This window comes from Brachyhypopomus gauderio, unplaced genomic scaffold, assembly GCF_052324685.1.
Source record: "Brachyhypopomus gauderio isolate BG-103 unplaced genomic scaffold, BGAUD_0.2 sc734, whole genome shotgun sequence".
Classification (NCBI taxonomy): domain Eukaryota; kingdom Metazoa; phylum Chordata; class Actinopteri; order Gymnotiformes; family Hypopomidae; genus Brachyhypopomus; species Brachyhypopomus gauderio.
This window is the reverse complement of record NW_027507554.1, coordinates 22,762-33,213: the sequence shown is the minus strand read 5'-3', so window position 1 is coordinate 33,213 and position 10,452 is coordinate 22,762. Positions and strand designations below refer to the sequence as shown.

The 10,452-nt window shown below is 40.3% G+C and overlaps 16 non-coding genes and 22 pseudogenes across 16 annotated transcripts; all 38 read left to right on the top strand.

The window, feature by feature from the left end:
* The first annotated feature begins 206 nt into the window (after positions 1-206).
* Positions 207-325, top strand: LOC143507748 (5S ribosomal RNA; annotated as a pseudogene).
* A 372-nt stretch (positions 326-697) lies between these two features.
* LOC143507766 (5S ribosomal RNA) lies at positions 698-816 on the top strand. The gene has a single exon (XR_013128943.1). It is a non-coding gene; the product is annotated as a 5S ribosomal RNA (ribosomal RNA).
* A 214-nt stretch (positions 817-1,030) lies between these two features.
* On the top strand, positions 1,031-1,149 carry LOC143507747 (5S ribosomal RNA; annotated as a pseudogene).
* A 127-nt stretch (positions 1,150-1,276) lies between these two features.
* On the top strand, positions 1,277-1,394 carry LOC143507670 (5S ribosomal RNA). Its single transcript, XR_013128918.1, has one exon. It is a non-coding gene; the product is annotated as a 5S ribosomal RNA (ribosomal RNA).
* A 215-nt stretch (positions 1,395-1,609) lies between these two features.
* Positions 1,610-1,728, top strand: LOC143507746 (5S ribosomal RNA; annotated as a pseudogene).
* A 127-nt stretch (positions 1,729-1,855) lies between these two features.
* LOC143507765 (5S ribosomal RNA) lies at positions 1,856-1,974 on the top strand. Its single transcript, XR_013128942.1, has one exon. It is a non-coding gene; the product is annotated as a 5S ribosomal RNA (ribosomal RNA).
* A 214-nt stretch (positions 1,975-2,188) lies between these two features.
* Positions 2,189-2,307, top strand: LOC143507681 (5S ribosomal RNA; annotated as a pseudogene).
* Positions 2,308-2,433: 126 nt separating this feature from the next.
* LOC143507745 (5S ribosomal RNA) lies at positions 2,434-2,552 on the top strand (annotated as a pseudogene).
* A 126-nt stretch (positions 2,553-2,678) lies between these two features.
* Positions 2,679-2,797, top strand: LOC143507744 (5S ribosomal RNA; annotated as a pseudogene).
* Positions 2,798-2,924: 127 nt separating this feature from the next.
* LOC143507791 (5S ribosomal RNA) lies at positions 2,925-3,043 on the top strand. The gene has a single exon (XR_013128967.1). It is a non-coding gene; the product is annotated as a 5S ribosomal RNA (ribosomal RNA).
* Positions 3,044-3,150: 107 nt separating this feature from the next.
* LOC143507699 (5S ribosomal RNA) lies at positions 3,151-3,269 on the top strand (annotated as a pseudogene).
* Positions 3,270-3,396: 127 nt separating this feature from the next.
* On the top strand, positions 3,397-3,515 carry LOC143507773 (5S ribosomal RNA). Its single transcript, XR_013128949.1, has one exon. It is a non-coding gene; the product is annotated as a 5S ribosomal RNA (ribosomal RNA).
* Positions 3,516-3,729: 214 nt separating this feature from the next.
* Positions 3,730-3,848, top strand: LOC143507742 (5S ribosomal RNA; annotated as a pseudogene).
* A 127-nt stretch (positions 3,849-3,975) lies between these two features.
* LOC143507790 (5S ribosomal RNA) lies at positions 3,976-4,094 on the top strand. The gene has a single exon (XR_013128966.1). It is a non-coding gene; the product is annotated as a 5S ribosomal RNA (ribosomal RNA).
* A 107-nt stretch (positions 4,095-4,201) lies between these two features.
* LOC143507692 (5S ribosomal RNA) lies at positions 4,202-4,320 on the top strand (annotated as a pseudogene).
* A 127-nt stretch (positions 4,321-4,447) lies between these two features.
* LOC143507789 (5S ribosomal RNA) lies at positions 4,448-4,566 on the top strand. Its single transcript, XR_013128965.1, has one exon. It is a non-coding gene; the product is annotated as a 5S ribosomal RNA (ribosomal RNA).
* Positions 4,567-4,673: 107 nt separating this feature from the next.
* Positions 4,674-4,792, top strand: LOC143507691 (5S ribosomal RNA; annotated as a pseudogene).
* A 127-nt stretch (positions 4,793-4,919) lies between these two features.
* On the top strand, positions 4,920-5,038 carry LOC143507764 (5S ribosomal RNA). The gene has a single exon (XR_013128941.1). It is a non-coding gene; the product is annotated as a 5S ribosomal RNA (ribosomal RNA).
* Positions 5,039-5,251: 213 nt separating this feature from the next.
* LOC143507741 (5S ribosomal RNA) lies at positions 5,252-5,370 on the top strand (annotated as a pseudogene).
* Positions 5,371-5,496: 126 nt separating this feature from the next.
* LOC143507740 (5S ribosomal RNA) lies at positions 5,497-5,615 on the top strand (annotated as a pseudogene).
* A 127-nt stretch (positions 5,616-5,742) lies between these two features.
* LOC143507788 (5S ribosomal RNA) lies at positions 5,743-5,861 on the top strand. The gene has a single exon (XR_013128964.1). It is a non-coding gene; the product is annotated as a 5S ribosomal RNA (ribosomal RNA).
* Positions 5,862-5,968: 107 nt separating this feature from the next.
* Positions 5,969-6,087, top strand: LOC143507697 (5S ribosomal RNA; annotated as a pseudogene).
* A 127-nt stretch (positions 6,088-6,214) lies between these two features.
* On the top strand, positions 6,215-6,333 carry LOC143507772 (5S ribosomal RNA). Its single transcript, XR_013128948.1, has one exon. It is a non-coding gene; the product is annotated as a 5S ribosomal RNA (ribosomal RNA).
* A 214-nt stretch (positions 6,334-6,547) lies between these two features.
* LOC143507739 (5S ribosomal RNA) lies at positions 6,548-6,666 on the top strand (annotated as a pseudogene).
* A 127-nt stretch (positions 6,667-6,793) lies between these two features.
* On the top strand, positions 6,794-6,912 carry LOC143507787 (5S ribosomal RNA). Its single transcript, XR_013128963.1, has one exon. It is a non-coding gene; the product is annotated as a 5S ribosomal RNA (ribosomal RNA).
* Positions 6,913-7,019: 107 nt separating this feature from the next.
* LOC143507690 (5S ribosomal RNA) lies at positions 7,020-7,138 on the top strand (annotated as a pseudogene).
* A 127-nt stretch (positions 7,139-7,265) lies between these two features.
* On the top strand, positions 7,266-7,384 carry LOC143507762 (5S ribosomal RNA). The gene has a single exon (XR_013128939.1). It is a non-coding gene; the product is annotated as a 5S ribosomal RNA (ribosomal RNA).
* A 214-nt stretch (positions 7,385-7,598) lies between these two features.
* LOC143507680 (5S ribosomal RNA) lies at positions 7,599-7,717 on the top strand (annotated as a pseudogene).
* Positions 7,718-7,843: 126 nt separating this feature from the next.
* LOC143507738 (5S ribosomal RNA) lies at positions 7,844-7,962 on the top strand (annotated as a pseudogene).
* Positions 7,963-8,088: 126 nt separating this feature from the next.
* LOC143507737 (5S ribosomal RNA) lies at positions 8,089-8,207 on the top strand (annotated as a pseudogene).
* A 127-nt stretch (positions 8,208-8,334) lies between these two features.
* On the top strand, positions 8,335-8,453 carry LOC143507761 (5S ribosomal RNA). Its single transcript, XR_013128938.1, has one exon. It is a non-coding gene; the product is annotated as a 5S ribosomal RNA (ribosomal RNA).
* Positions 8,454-8,667: 214 nt separating this feature from the next.
* Positions 8,668-8,786, top strand: LOC143507736 (5S ribosomal RNA; annotated as a pseudogene).
* A 126-nt stretch (positions 8,787-8,912) lies between these two features.
* Positions 8,913-9,031, top strand: LOC143507735 (5S ribosomal RNA; annotated as a pseudogene).
* A 127-nt stretch (positions 9,032-9,158) lies between these two features.
* On the top strand, positions 9,159-9,277 carry LOC143507760 (5S ribosomal RNA). The gene has a single exon (XR_013128937.1). It is a non-coding gene; the product is annotated as a 5S ribosomal RNA (ribosomal RNA).
* Positions 9,278-9,491: 214 nt separating this feature from the next.
* Positions 9,492-9,610, top strand: LOC143507734 (5S ribosomal RNA; annotated as a pseudogene).
* A 127-nt stretch (positions 9,611-9,737) lies between these two features.
* Positions 9,738-9,856, top strand: LOC143507759 (5S ribosomal RNA). The gene has a single exon (XR_013128936.1). It is a non-coding gene; the product is annotated as a 5S ribosomal RNA (ribosomal RNA).
* A 214-nt stretch (positions 9,857-10,070) lies between these two features.
* On the top strand, positions 10,071-10,189 carry LOC143507733 (5S ribosomal RNA; annotated as a pseudogene).
* A 127-nt stretch (positions 10,190-10,316) lies between these two features.
* On the top strand, positions 10,317-10,435 carry LOC143507785 (5S ribosomal RNA). The gene has a single exon (XR_013128961.1). It is a non-coding gene; the product is annotated as a 5S ribosomal RNA (ribosomal RNA).
* Positions 10,436-10,452: the final 17 nt, after the last annotated feature.

Below are 10,452 nucleotides of genomic sequence, written 5' to 3'. Positions count from 1 at the left end.
GACCTCGGAAGCTAAATAGGTTTTGGCCAGGTTAATACTTGTATGGGGGACAGCTTGGGAATACCAGGTGCTGTGTGACTTTTATAGTTGAGTTGCTGTTTACATTCAATTAGCAAGCTTAAATGTGTTCTGCAAAAAAACTAGCAATTTCTGTTGTTCAGGTTTTTGCTCTTGTTATAATTAGATAATCTTTGCATTGTTTTATGGCTTACGGCCACACCAGCCTGAAAACGCCCGATTTCATTTGACCTAGGAAGCTAAATAGGTTTAGGCCAGGTTAATACTTGTATGGGAGACAGCTTGGGAATACCAGGTGCTGTGTGACTTTTATAGTTGAGTTGCTGTTTACATTCAATTAGCAAGCTTAAATGTGTTCTGCAAAAAAACTAGCAATTTCTGTTGTTCAGGTTTTGCTCTTGTTATAATTAGATAATCTTTGCATTGTTTTATGGCTTACGGCCACACCAGCCTGAAAACGGCCCGATTTCATTTGACCTAGGAAGCTAAATAGGTTTAGGCCAGGTTAATACTTGTATGGGAGACAGCTTGGGAATACCAGGTGCTGTGTGACTTTTATAGTTGAGTTGCTATTTACATTCAATTAGCAAGCTTAAAGGTGTTCTGCAAAAAAAACTAGCAATGTCTGTTGTTCAGGTTTGCTCTCATTATAAATAGGTCATCTTTGCATTGTTTTACGGCTTACGGCCACACCAGCCTGAAAACGCCCGATCTCATTTGACCTCGGAAGCTAAGCTCGTTTGGGCCTGGTTAGTACTTGGATGGGAGACCACCTGGGAATACCAGGTGCTGTAAGCCTATTAGATTTAATTATCAAGCTAAATAGGTTTGGGCCAGGTTAATACTTGTATGGGAGACAGCTTGGGAATGCCAGGTGCTGTGTGACTTTTATAGTTGAGTTGCTGTTTACATTCAATTAGCAAGCTTAAATGTGTTCTGCAAAAAAACTAGCAATTTCTGTTGTTCAGGTTTTGCTCTTGTTATAATTAGATAATCTTTGCATTGTTTTATGGCTTACGGCCACACCAGCCTGAAAACGCCCGATTTCATTTGACCTAGGAAGCTAAATAGGTTTAGGCCAGGTTAATACTTGTATGGGAGACAGCTTGGGAATACCAGGTGCTGTGTGACTTTTATAGTTGAGTTGCTATTTACATTCAATTAGCAAGCTTAAAGGTGTTCTGCAAAAAAAACTAGCAATGTCTGTTGTTCAGGTTTTGCTCTCATTATAAATAGGTCATCTTTGCATTGTTTTACGGCTTACGGCCACACCAGCCTGAAAACGCCCGATCTCATTTGACCTCGGAAGCTAAGCTCGTTGGGCCTGGTTAGTACTTGGATGGGAGACCACCTGGGAATACCAGGTGCTGTAAGCCTATTAGATTTAATTATCAAGCTAAATAGGTTTGGGCCAGGTTAATACTTGTATGGGAGACAGCTTGGGAATGCCAGGTGCTGTGTGACTTTTATAGTTGAGTTGCTGTTTACATTCAATTAGCAAGCTTAAATGTGTTCTGCAAAAAAAACTAGCAATTTCTGTTGTTCAGGTTTTGCTCTTGTTATAATTAGATAATCTTTGCATTGTTTTATGGCTTACGGCCACACCAGCCTGAAAACGCCCGATTTCATTTGACCTAGGAAGCTAAATAGGTTTAGGCCAGGTTAATACTTGTATGGGAGACAGCTTGGGAATACCAGGTGCTGTGTGACTTTTATAGTTGAGTTGCTATTTACATTCAATTAGCAAGCTTAAAGGTGTTCTGCAAAAAAAACTAGCAATGTCTGTTGTTCAGGTTTTGCTCTCATTATAAATAGGTCATCTTTGCATTGTTTTACGGCTTACGGCCACACCAGCCTGAAAACGCCCGATCTCATTTGACCTCGGAAGCTAAGCTCGTTTGGGCCTGGTTAGTACTTGGATGGGAGACCACCTGGGAATACCAGGTGCTGTAAGCCTATTAGATTTAATTATCAAGCTAAATAGGTTTGGGCCAGGTTAATACTTGTATGGGAGACAGCTTGGGAATACCAGGTGCTGTGTGACTTTTATAGTTGAGTTGCTGTTTACATTCAATTAGCAAGCTTAAATGTGTTCTGCAAAAAAACTAGCAATTTCTGTTGTTCAGGTTTTGCTCTTGTTATAATTAGATAATCTTTGCATTGTTTTATGGCTTGCGGCCACACCAGCCTGAAAACGCCCGATCTCATTTGACCTCGGAAGCTAAATAGGTTTTGGCCAGGTTAATACTTGTATGGGGGACAGCTTGGGAATACCAGGTGCTGTGTGACTTTTATAGTTGAGTTGCTGTTTACATTCAATTAGCAAGCTTAAATGTGTTCTGCAAAAAAACTAGCAATTTCTGTTGTTCAGGTTTTGCTCTTGTTATAATTAGATAATCTTTGCATTGTTTTATGGCTTACGGCCACACCAGCCTGAAAACGCCCGATTTCATTTGACCTAGGAAGCTAAATAGGTTTAGGCCAGGTTAATACTTGTATGGGAGACAGCTTGGGAATACCAGGTGCTGTGTGACTTTTATAGTTGAGTTGCTGTTTACATTCAATTAGCAAGCTTAAATGTGTTCTGCAAAAAAACTAGCAATTTCTGTTGTTCAGGTTTTGCTCTTGTTATAATTAGATAATCTTTGCATTGTTTTATGGCTTACGGCCACACCAGCCTGAAAACGCCCGATTTCATTTGACCTAGGAAGCTAAATAGGTTTAGGCCAGGTTAATACTTGTATGGGAGACAGCTTGGGAATACCAGGTGCTGTGTGACTTTTATAGTTGAGTTGCTATTTACATTCAATTAGCAAGCTTAAAGGTGTTCTGCAAAAAAAACTAGCAATGTCTGTTGTTCAGGTTTTGCTCTCATTATAAATAGGTCATCTTTGCATTGTTTTACGGCTTACGGCCACACCAGCCTGAAAACGCCCGATCTCATTTGACCTCGGAAGCTAAGCTCGTTTGGGCCTGGTTAGTACTTGGATGGGAGACCACCTGGGAATACCAGGTACTGTAAGCCTATTAGATTTAATTATCAAGCTTAAATGTGTTCTGCAAAAATCTAGCAATTTCTGTTGTTCAGGTTTTGCTCTTGTTATAATTAGATAATCTTTGCATTGTTTTATGGCTTACAGCCACACCAGCCTGAAAACGCCCGATCCTATTTGACCTAGGAAGCTAAATAGGTTTAGGCCAGGTTAATACTTGTATGGGAGACAGCTTGGGAATACCAGGTGCTGTGTGACTTTTATAGTTGAGTTGCTATTTACATTCAATTAGCAAGCTTAAAGGTGTTCTGCAAAAAAAACTAGCAATGTCTGTTGTTCAGGTTTTGCTCTCATTATAAATAGGTCATCTTTGCATTGTTTTATGGCTTACGGCCACACCAGCCTGAAAACGCCCGATCTCATTTGACCTCGGAAGCTAAGCTTGTTTGGGCCTGGTTAGTACTTGGATGGGAGACCACCTGGGAATACCAGGTGCTGTAAGCCTATTAGATTTAATTATCAAGCTAAATAGGTTTGGGCCAGGTTAATACTTGTATGGGAGACAGCTTGGGAATACCAGGTGCTGTGTGACTTTTATAGTTGAGTTGCTGTTTACATTCAATTAGCAAGCTTAAATGTGTTCTGCAAAAAAACTAGCAATTTCTGTTGTTCAGGTTTTGCTCTTGTTATAATTAGATAATCTTTGCATTGTTTTATGGCTTACGGCCACACCAGCCTGAAAACGCCCGATTTCATTTGACCTAGGAAGCTAAATAGGTTTAGGCCAGGTTAATACTTGTATGGGAGACAGCTTGGGAATACCAGGTGCTGTGTGACTTTTATAGTTGAGTTGCTATTTACATTCAATTAGCAAGCTTAAAGGTGTTCTGCAAAAAAAACTAGCAATGTCTGTTGTTCAGGTTTTGCTCTCATTATAAATAGGTCATCTTTGCATTGTTTTACGGCTTACGGCCACACCAGCCTGAAAACGCCCGATCTCATTTGACCTCGGAAGCTAAGCTCGTTTGGGCCTGGTTAGTACTTGGATGGGAGACCACCTGGGAATACCAGGTACTGTAAGCCTATTAGATTTAATTATCAAGCTTAAATGTGTTCTGCAAAAATCTAGCAATTTCTGTTGTTCAGGTTTTGCTCTTGTTATAATTAGATAATCTTTGCATTGTTTTATGGCTTACGGCCACACCAGCCTGAAAACGCCCGATCCTATTTGACCTAGGAAGCTAAATAGGTTTAGGCCAGGTTAATACTTGTATGGGAGACAGCTTGGGAATACCAGGTGCTGTGTGACTTTTATAGTTGAGTTGCTATTTACATTCAATTAGCAAGCTTAAAGGTGTTCTGCAAAAAAAACTAGCAATGTCTGTTGTTCAGGTTTTGCTCTCATTATAAATAGGTCATCTTTGCATTGTTTTACGGCTTACGGCCACACCAGCCTGAAAACGCCCGATCTCATTTGACCTCGGAAGCTAAGCTCGTTTGGGCCTGGTTAGTACTTGGATGGGAGACCACCTGGGAATACCAGGTACTGTAAGCCTATTAGATTTAATTATCAAGCTTAAATGTGTTCTGCAAAAATCTAGCAATTTCTGTTGTTCAGGTTTTGCTCTTGTTATAATTAGATAATCTTTGCATTGTTTTATGGCTTACGGCCACACCAGCCTGAAAACGCCCGATCCTATTTGACCTAGGAAGCTAAATAGGTTTAGGCCAGGTTAATACTTGTATGGGAGACAGCTTGGGAATACCAGGTGCTGTGTGACTTTTATAGTTGAGTTGCTATTTACATTCAATTAGCAAGCTTAAAGGTGTTCTGCAAAAAAAACTAGCAATGTCTGTTGTTCAGGTTTTGCTCTCATTATAAATAGGTCATCTTTGCATTGTTTTACGGCTTACGGCCACACCAGCCTGAAAACGCCCGATCTCATTTGACCTCGGAAGCTAAGCTCGTTTGGGCCTGGTTAGTACTTGGATGGGAGACCACCTGGGAATACCAGGTGCTGTAAGCCTATTAGATTTAATTATCAAGCTAAATAGGTTTGGGCCAGGTTAATACTTGTATGGGAGACAGCTTGGGAATACCAGGTGCTGTGTGACTTTTATAGTTGAGTTGCTGTTTACATTCAATTAGCAAGCTTAAATGTGTTCTGCAAAAAACTAGCAATTTCTGTTGTTCAGGTTTTGCTCTTGTTATAATTAGATAATCTTTGCATTGTTTTATGGCTTACGGCCACACCAGCCTGAAAACGCCCGATTTCATTTGACCTAGGAAGCTAAATAGGTTTAGGCCAGGTTAATACTTGTATGGGAGACAGCTTGGGAATACCAGGTGCTGTGTGACTTTTATAGTTGAGTTGCTGTTTACATTCAATTAGCAAGCTTAAATGTGTTCTGCAAAAAAACTAGCAATTTCTGTTGTTCAGGTTTTGCTCTTGTTATAATTAGATAATCTTTGCATTGTTTTATGGCTTACGGCCACACCAGCCTGAAAACGCCCGATTTCATTTGACCTAGGAAGCTAAATAGGTTTAGGCCAGGTTAATACTTGTATGGGAGACAGCTTGGGAATACCAGGTGCTGTGTGACTTTTATAGTTGAGTTGCTATTTACATTCAATTAGCAAGCTTAAAGGTGTTCTGCAAAAAAAACTAGCAATGTCTGTTGTTCAGGTTTTGCTCTCATTATAAATAGGTCATCTTTGCATTGTTTTACGGCTTACGGCCACACCAGCCTGAAAACGCCCGATCTCATTTGACCTCGGAAGCTAAGCTCGTTTGGGCCTGGTTAGTACTTGGATGGGAGACCACCTGGGAATACCAGGTACTGTAAGCCTATTAGATTTAATTATCAAGCTTAAATGTGTTCTGCAAAAATCTAGCAATTTCTGTTGTTCAGGTTTTGCTCTTGTTATAATTAGATAATCTTTGCATTGTTTTATGGCTTACAGCCACACCAGCCTGAAAACGCCCGATCCTATTTGACCTAGGAAGCTAAATAGGTTTAGGCCAGGTTAATACTTGTATGGGAGACAGCTTGGGAATACCAGGTGCTGTGTGACTTTTATAGTTGAGTTGCTATTTACATTCAATTAGCAAGCTTAAAGGTGTTCTGCAAAAAAAACTAGCAATGTCTGTTGTTCAGGTTTTGCTCTCATTATAAATAGGTCATCTTTGCATTGTTTTATGGCTTACGGCCACACCAGCCTGAAAACGCCCGATCTCATTTGACCTCGGAAGCTAAGCTTGTTTGGGCCTGGTTAGTACTTGGATGGGAGACCACCTGGGAATACCAGGTGCTGTAAGCCTATTAGATTTAATTATCAAGCTAAATAGGTTTGGGCCAGGTTAATACTTGTATGGGAGACAGCTTGGGAATACCAGGTGCTGTGTGACTTTTATAGTTGAGTTGCTGTTTACATTCAATTAGCAAGCTTAAATGTGTTCTGCAAAAAAACTAGCAATTTCTGTTGTTCAGGTTTTGCTCTTGTTATAATTAGATAATCTTTGCATTGTTTTATGGCTTACGGCCACACCAGCCTGAAAACGCCCGATTTCATTTGACCTAGGAAGCTAAATAGGTTTAGGCCAGGTTAATACTTGTATGGGAGACAGCTTGGGAATACCAGGTGCTGTGTGACTTTTATAGTTGAGTTGCTATTTACATTCAATTAGCAAGCTTAAAGGTGTTCTGCAAAAAAAACTAGCAATGTCTGTTGTTCAGGTTTTGCTCTCATTATAAATAGGTCATCTTTGCATTGTTTTACGGCTTACGGCCACACCAGCCTGAAAACGCCCGATCTCATTTGACCTCGGAAGCTAAGCTCGTTTGGGCCTGGTTAGTACTTGGATGGGAGACCACCTGGGAATACCAGGTACTGTAAGCCTATTAGATTTAATTATCAAGCTTAAATGTGTTCTGCAAAAATCTAGCAATTTCTGTTGTTCAGGTTTTGCTCTTGTTATAATTAGATAATCTTTGCATTGTTTTATGGCTTACGGCCACACCAGCCTGAAAACGCCCGATCCTATTTGACCTAGGAAGCTAAATAGGTTTAGGCCAGGTTAATACTTGTATGGGAGACAGCTTGGGAATACCAGGTGCTGTGTGACTTTTATAGTTGAGTTGCTATTTACATTCAATTAGCAAGCTTAAAGGTGTTCTGCAAAAAAAACTAGCAATGTCTGTTGTTCAGGTTTTGCTCTCATTATAAATAGGTCATCTTTGCATTGTTTTACGGCTTACGGCCACACCAGCCTGAAAACGCCCGATCTCATTTGACCTCGGAAGCTAAGCTCGTTTGGGCCTGGTTAGTACTTGGATGGGAGACCACCTGGGAATACCAGGTGCTGTAAGCCTATTAGATTTAATTATCAAGCTAAATAGGTTTGGGCCAGGTTAATACTTGTATGGGAGACAGCTTGGGAATACCAGGTGCTGTGTGACTTTTATAGTTGAGTTGCTGTTTACATTCAATTAGCAAGCTTAAATGTGTTCTGCAAAAAAACTAGCAATTTCTGTTGTTCAGGTTTTGCTCTTGTTATAATTAGATAATCTTTGCATTGTTTTATGGCTTGCGGCCACACCAGCCTGAAAACGCCCGATCTCATTTGACCTCGGAAGCTAAATAGGTTTTGGCCAGGTTAATACTTGTATGGGGGACAGCTTGGGAATACCAGGTGCTGTGTGACTTTTATAGTTGAGTTGCTGTTTACATTCAATTAGCAAGCTTAAATGTGTTCTGCAAAAAAACTAGCAATTTCTGTTGTTCAGGTTTTGCTCTTGTTATAATTAGATAATCTTTGCATTGTTTTATGGCTTACGGCCACACCAGCCTGAAAACGCCCGATTTCATTTGACCTAGGAAGCTAAATAGGTTTAGGCCAGGTTAATACTTGTATGGGAGACAGCTTGGGAATACCAGGTGCTGTGTGACTTTTATAGTTGAGTTGCTGTTTACATTCAATTAGCAAGCTTAAATGTGTTCTGCAAAAAAACTAGCAATTTCTGTTGTTCAGGTTTTGCTCTTGTTATAATTAGATAATCTTTGCATTGTTTTATGGCTTACGGCCACACCAGCCTGAAAACGCCCGATTTCATTTGACCTAGGAAGCTAAATAGGTTTAGGCCAGGTTAATACTTGTATGGGAGACAGCTTGGGAATACCAGGTGCTGTGTGACTTTTATAGTTGAGTTGCTATTTACATTCAATTAGCAAGCTTAAAGGTGTTCTGCAAAAAAAACTAGCAATGTCTGTTGTTCAGGTTTTGCTCTCATTATAAATAGGTCATCTTTGCATTGTTTTACGGCTTACGGCCACACCAGCCTGAAAACGCCCGATCTCATTTGACCTCGGAAGCTAAGCTCGTTTGGGCCTGGTTAGTACTTGGATGGGAGACCACCTGGGAATACCAGGTGCTGTAAGCCTATTAGATTTAATTATCAAGCTAAATAGGTTTGGGCCAGGTTAATACTTGTATGGGAGACAGCTTGGGAATGCCAGGTGCTGTGTGACTTTTATAGTTGAGTTGCTGTTTACATTCAATTAGCAAGCTTAAATGTGTTCTGCAAAAAAACTAGCAATTTCTGTTGTTCAGGTTTTGCTCTTGTTATAATTAGATAATCTTTGCATTGTTTTATGGCTTACGGCCACACCAGCCTGAAAACGCCCGATTTCATTTGACCTAGGAAGCTAAATAGGTTTAGGCCAGGTTAATACTTGTATGGGAGACAGCTTGGGAATACCAGGTGCTGTGTGACTTTTATAGTTGAGTTGCTGTTTACATTCAATTAGCAAGCTTAAATGTGTTCTGCAAAAAAACTAGCAATTTCTGTTGTTCAGGTTTTGCTCTTGTTATAATTAGATAATCTTTGCATTGTTTTATGGCTTACGGCCACACCAGCCTGAAAACGCCCGATTTCATTTGACCTAGGAAGCTAAATAGGTTTAGGCCAGGTTAATACTTGTATGGGAGACAGCTTGGGAATACCAGGTGCTGTGTGACTTTTATAGTTGAGTTGCTATTTACATTCAATTAGCAAGCTTAAAGGTGTTCTGCAAAAAAAACTAGCAATGTCTGTTGTTCAGGTTTTGCTCTCATTATAAATAGGTCATCTTTGCATTGTTTTACGGCTTACGGCCACACCAGCCTGAAAACGCCCGATCTCATTTGACCTCGGAAGCTAAGCTCGTTTGGGCCTGGTTAGTACTTGGATGGGAGACCACCTGGGAATACCAGGTGCTGTAAGCCTATTAGATTTAATTATCAAGCTAAATAGGTTTGGGCCAGGTTAATACTTGTATGGGAGACAGCTTGGGAATGCCAGGTGCTGTGTGACTTTTATAGTTGAGTTGCTGTTTACATTCAATTAGCAAGCTTAAATGTGTTCTGCAAAAAAACTAGCAATTTCTGTTGTTCAGGTTTTGCTCTTGTTATAATTAGATAATCTTTGCATTGTTTTATGGCTTACGGCCACACCAGCCTGAAAACGCCCGATTTCATTTGACCTAGGAAGCTAAATAGGTTTAGGCCAGGTTAATACTTGTATGGGAGACAGCTTGGGAATACCAGGTGCTGTGTGACTTTTATAGTTGAGTTGCTATTTACATTCAATTAGCAAGCTTAAAGGTGTTCTGCAAAAAAAACTAGCAATGTCTGTTGTTCAGGTTTTGCTCTCATTATAAATAGGTCATCTTTGCATTGTTTTACGGCTTACGGCCACACCAGCCTGAAAACGCCCGATCTCATTTGACCTCGGAAGCTAAGCTCGTTTGGGCCTGGTTAGTACTTGGATGGGAGACCACCTGGGAATACCAGGTGCTGTAAGCCTATTAGATTTAATTATCAAGCTAAATAGGTTTGGGCCAGGTTAATACTTGTATGGGAGACAGCTTGGGAATACCAGGTGCTGTGTGACTTTTATAGTTGAGTTGCTGTTTACATTCAATTAGCAAGCTTAAATGTGTTCTGCAAAAAAACTAGCAATTTCTGTTGTTCAGGTTTTGCTCTTGTTATAATTAGATAATCTTTGCATTGTTTTATGGCTTACGGCCACACCAGCCTGAAAACGCCCGATTTCATTTGACCTAGGAAGCTAAATAGGTTTAGGCCAGGTTAATACTTGTATGGGAGACAGCTTGGGAATACCAGGTGCTGTGTGACTTTTATAGTTGAGTTGCTATTTACATTCAATTAGCAAGCTTAAAGGTGTTCTGCAAAAAAAACTAGCAATGTCTGTTGTTCAGGTTTTGCTCTCATTATAAATAGGTCATCTTTGCATTGTTTTACGGCTTACGGCCACACCAGCCTGAAAACGCCCGATCTCATTTGACCTCGGAAGCTAAGCTCGTTTGGGCCTGGTTAGTACTTGGATGGGAGACCACCTGGGAATACCAGGTACTGTAAGCCTATTAGATTTAATTATC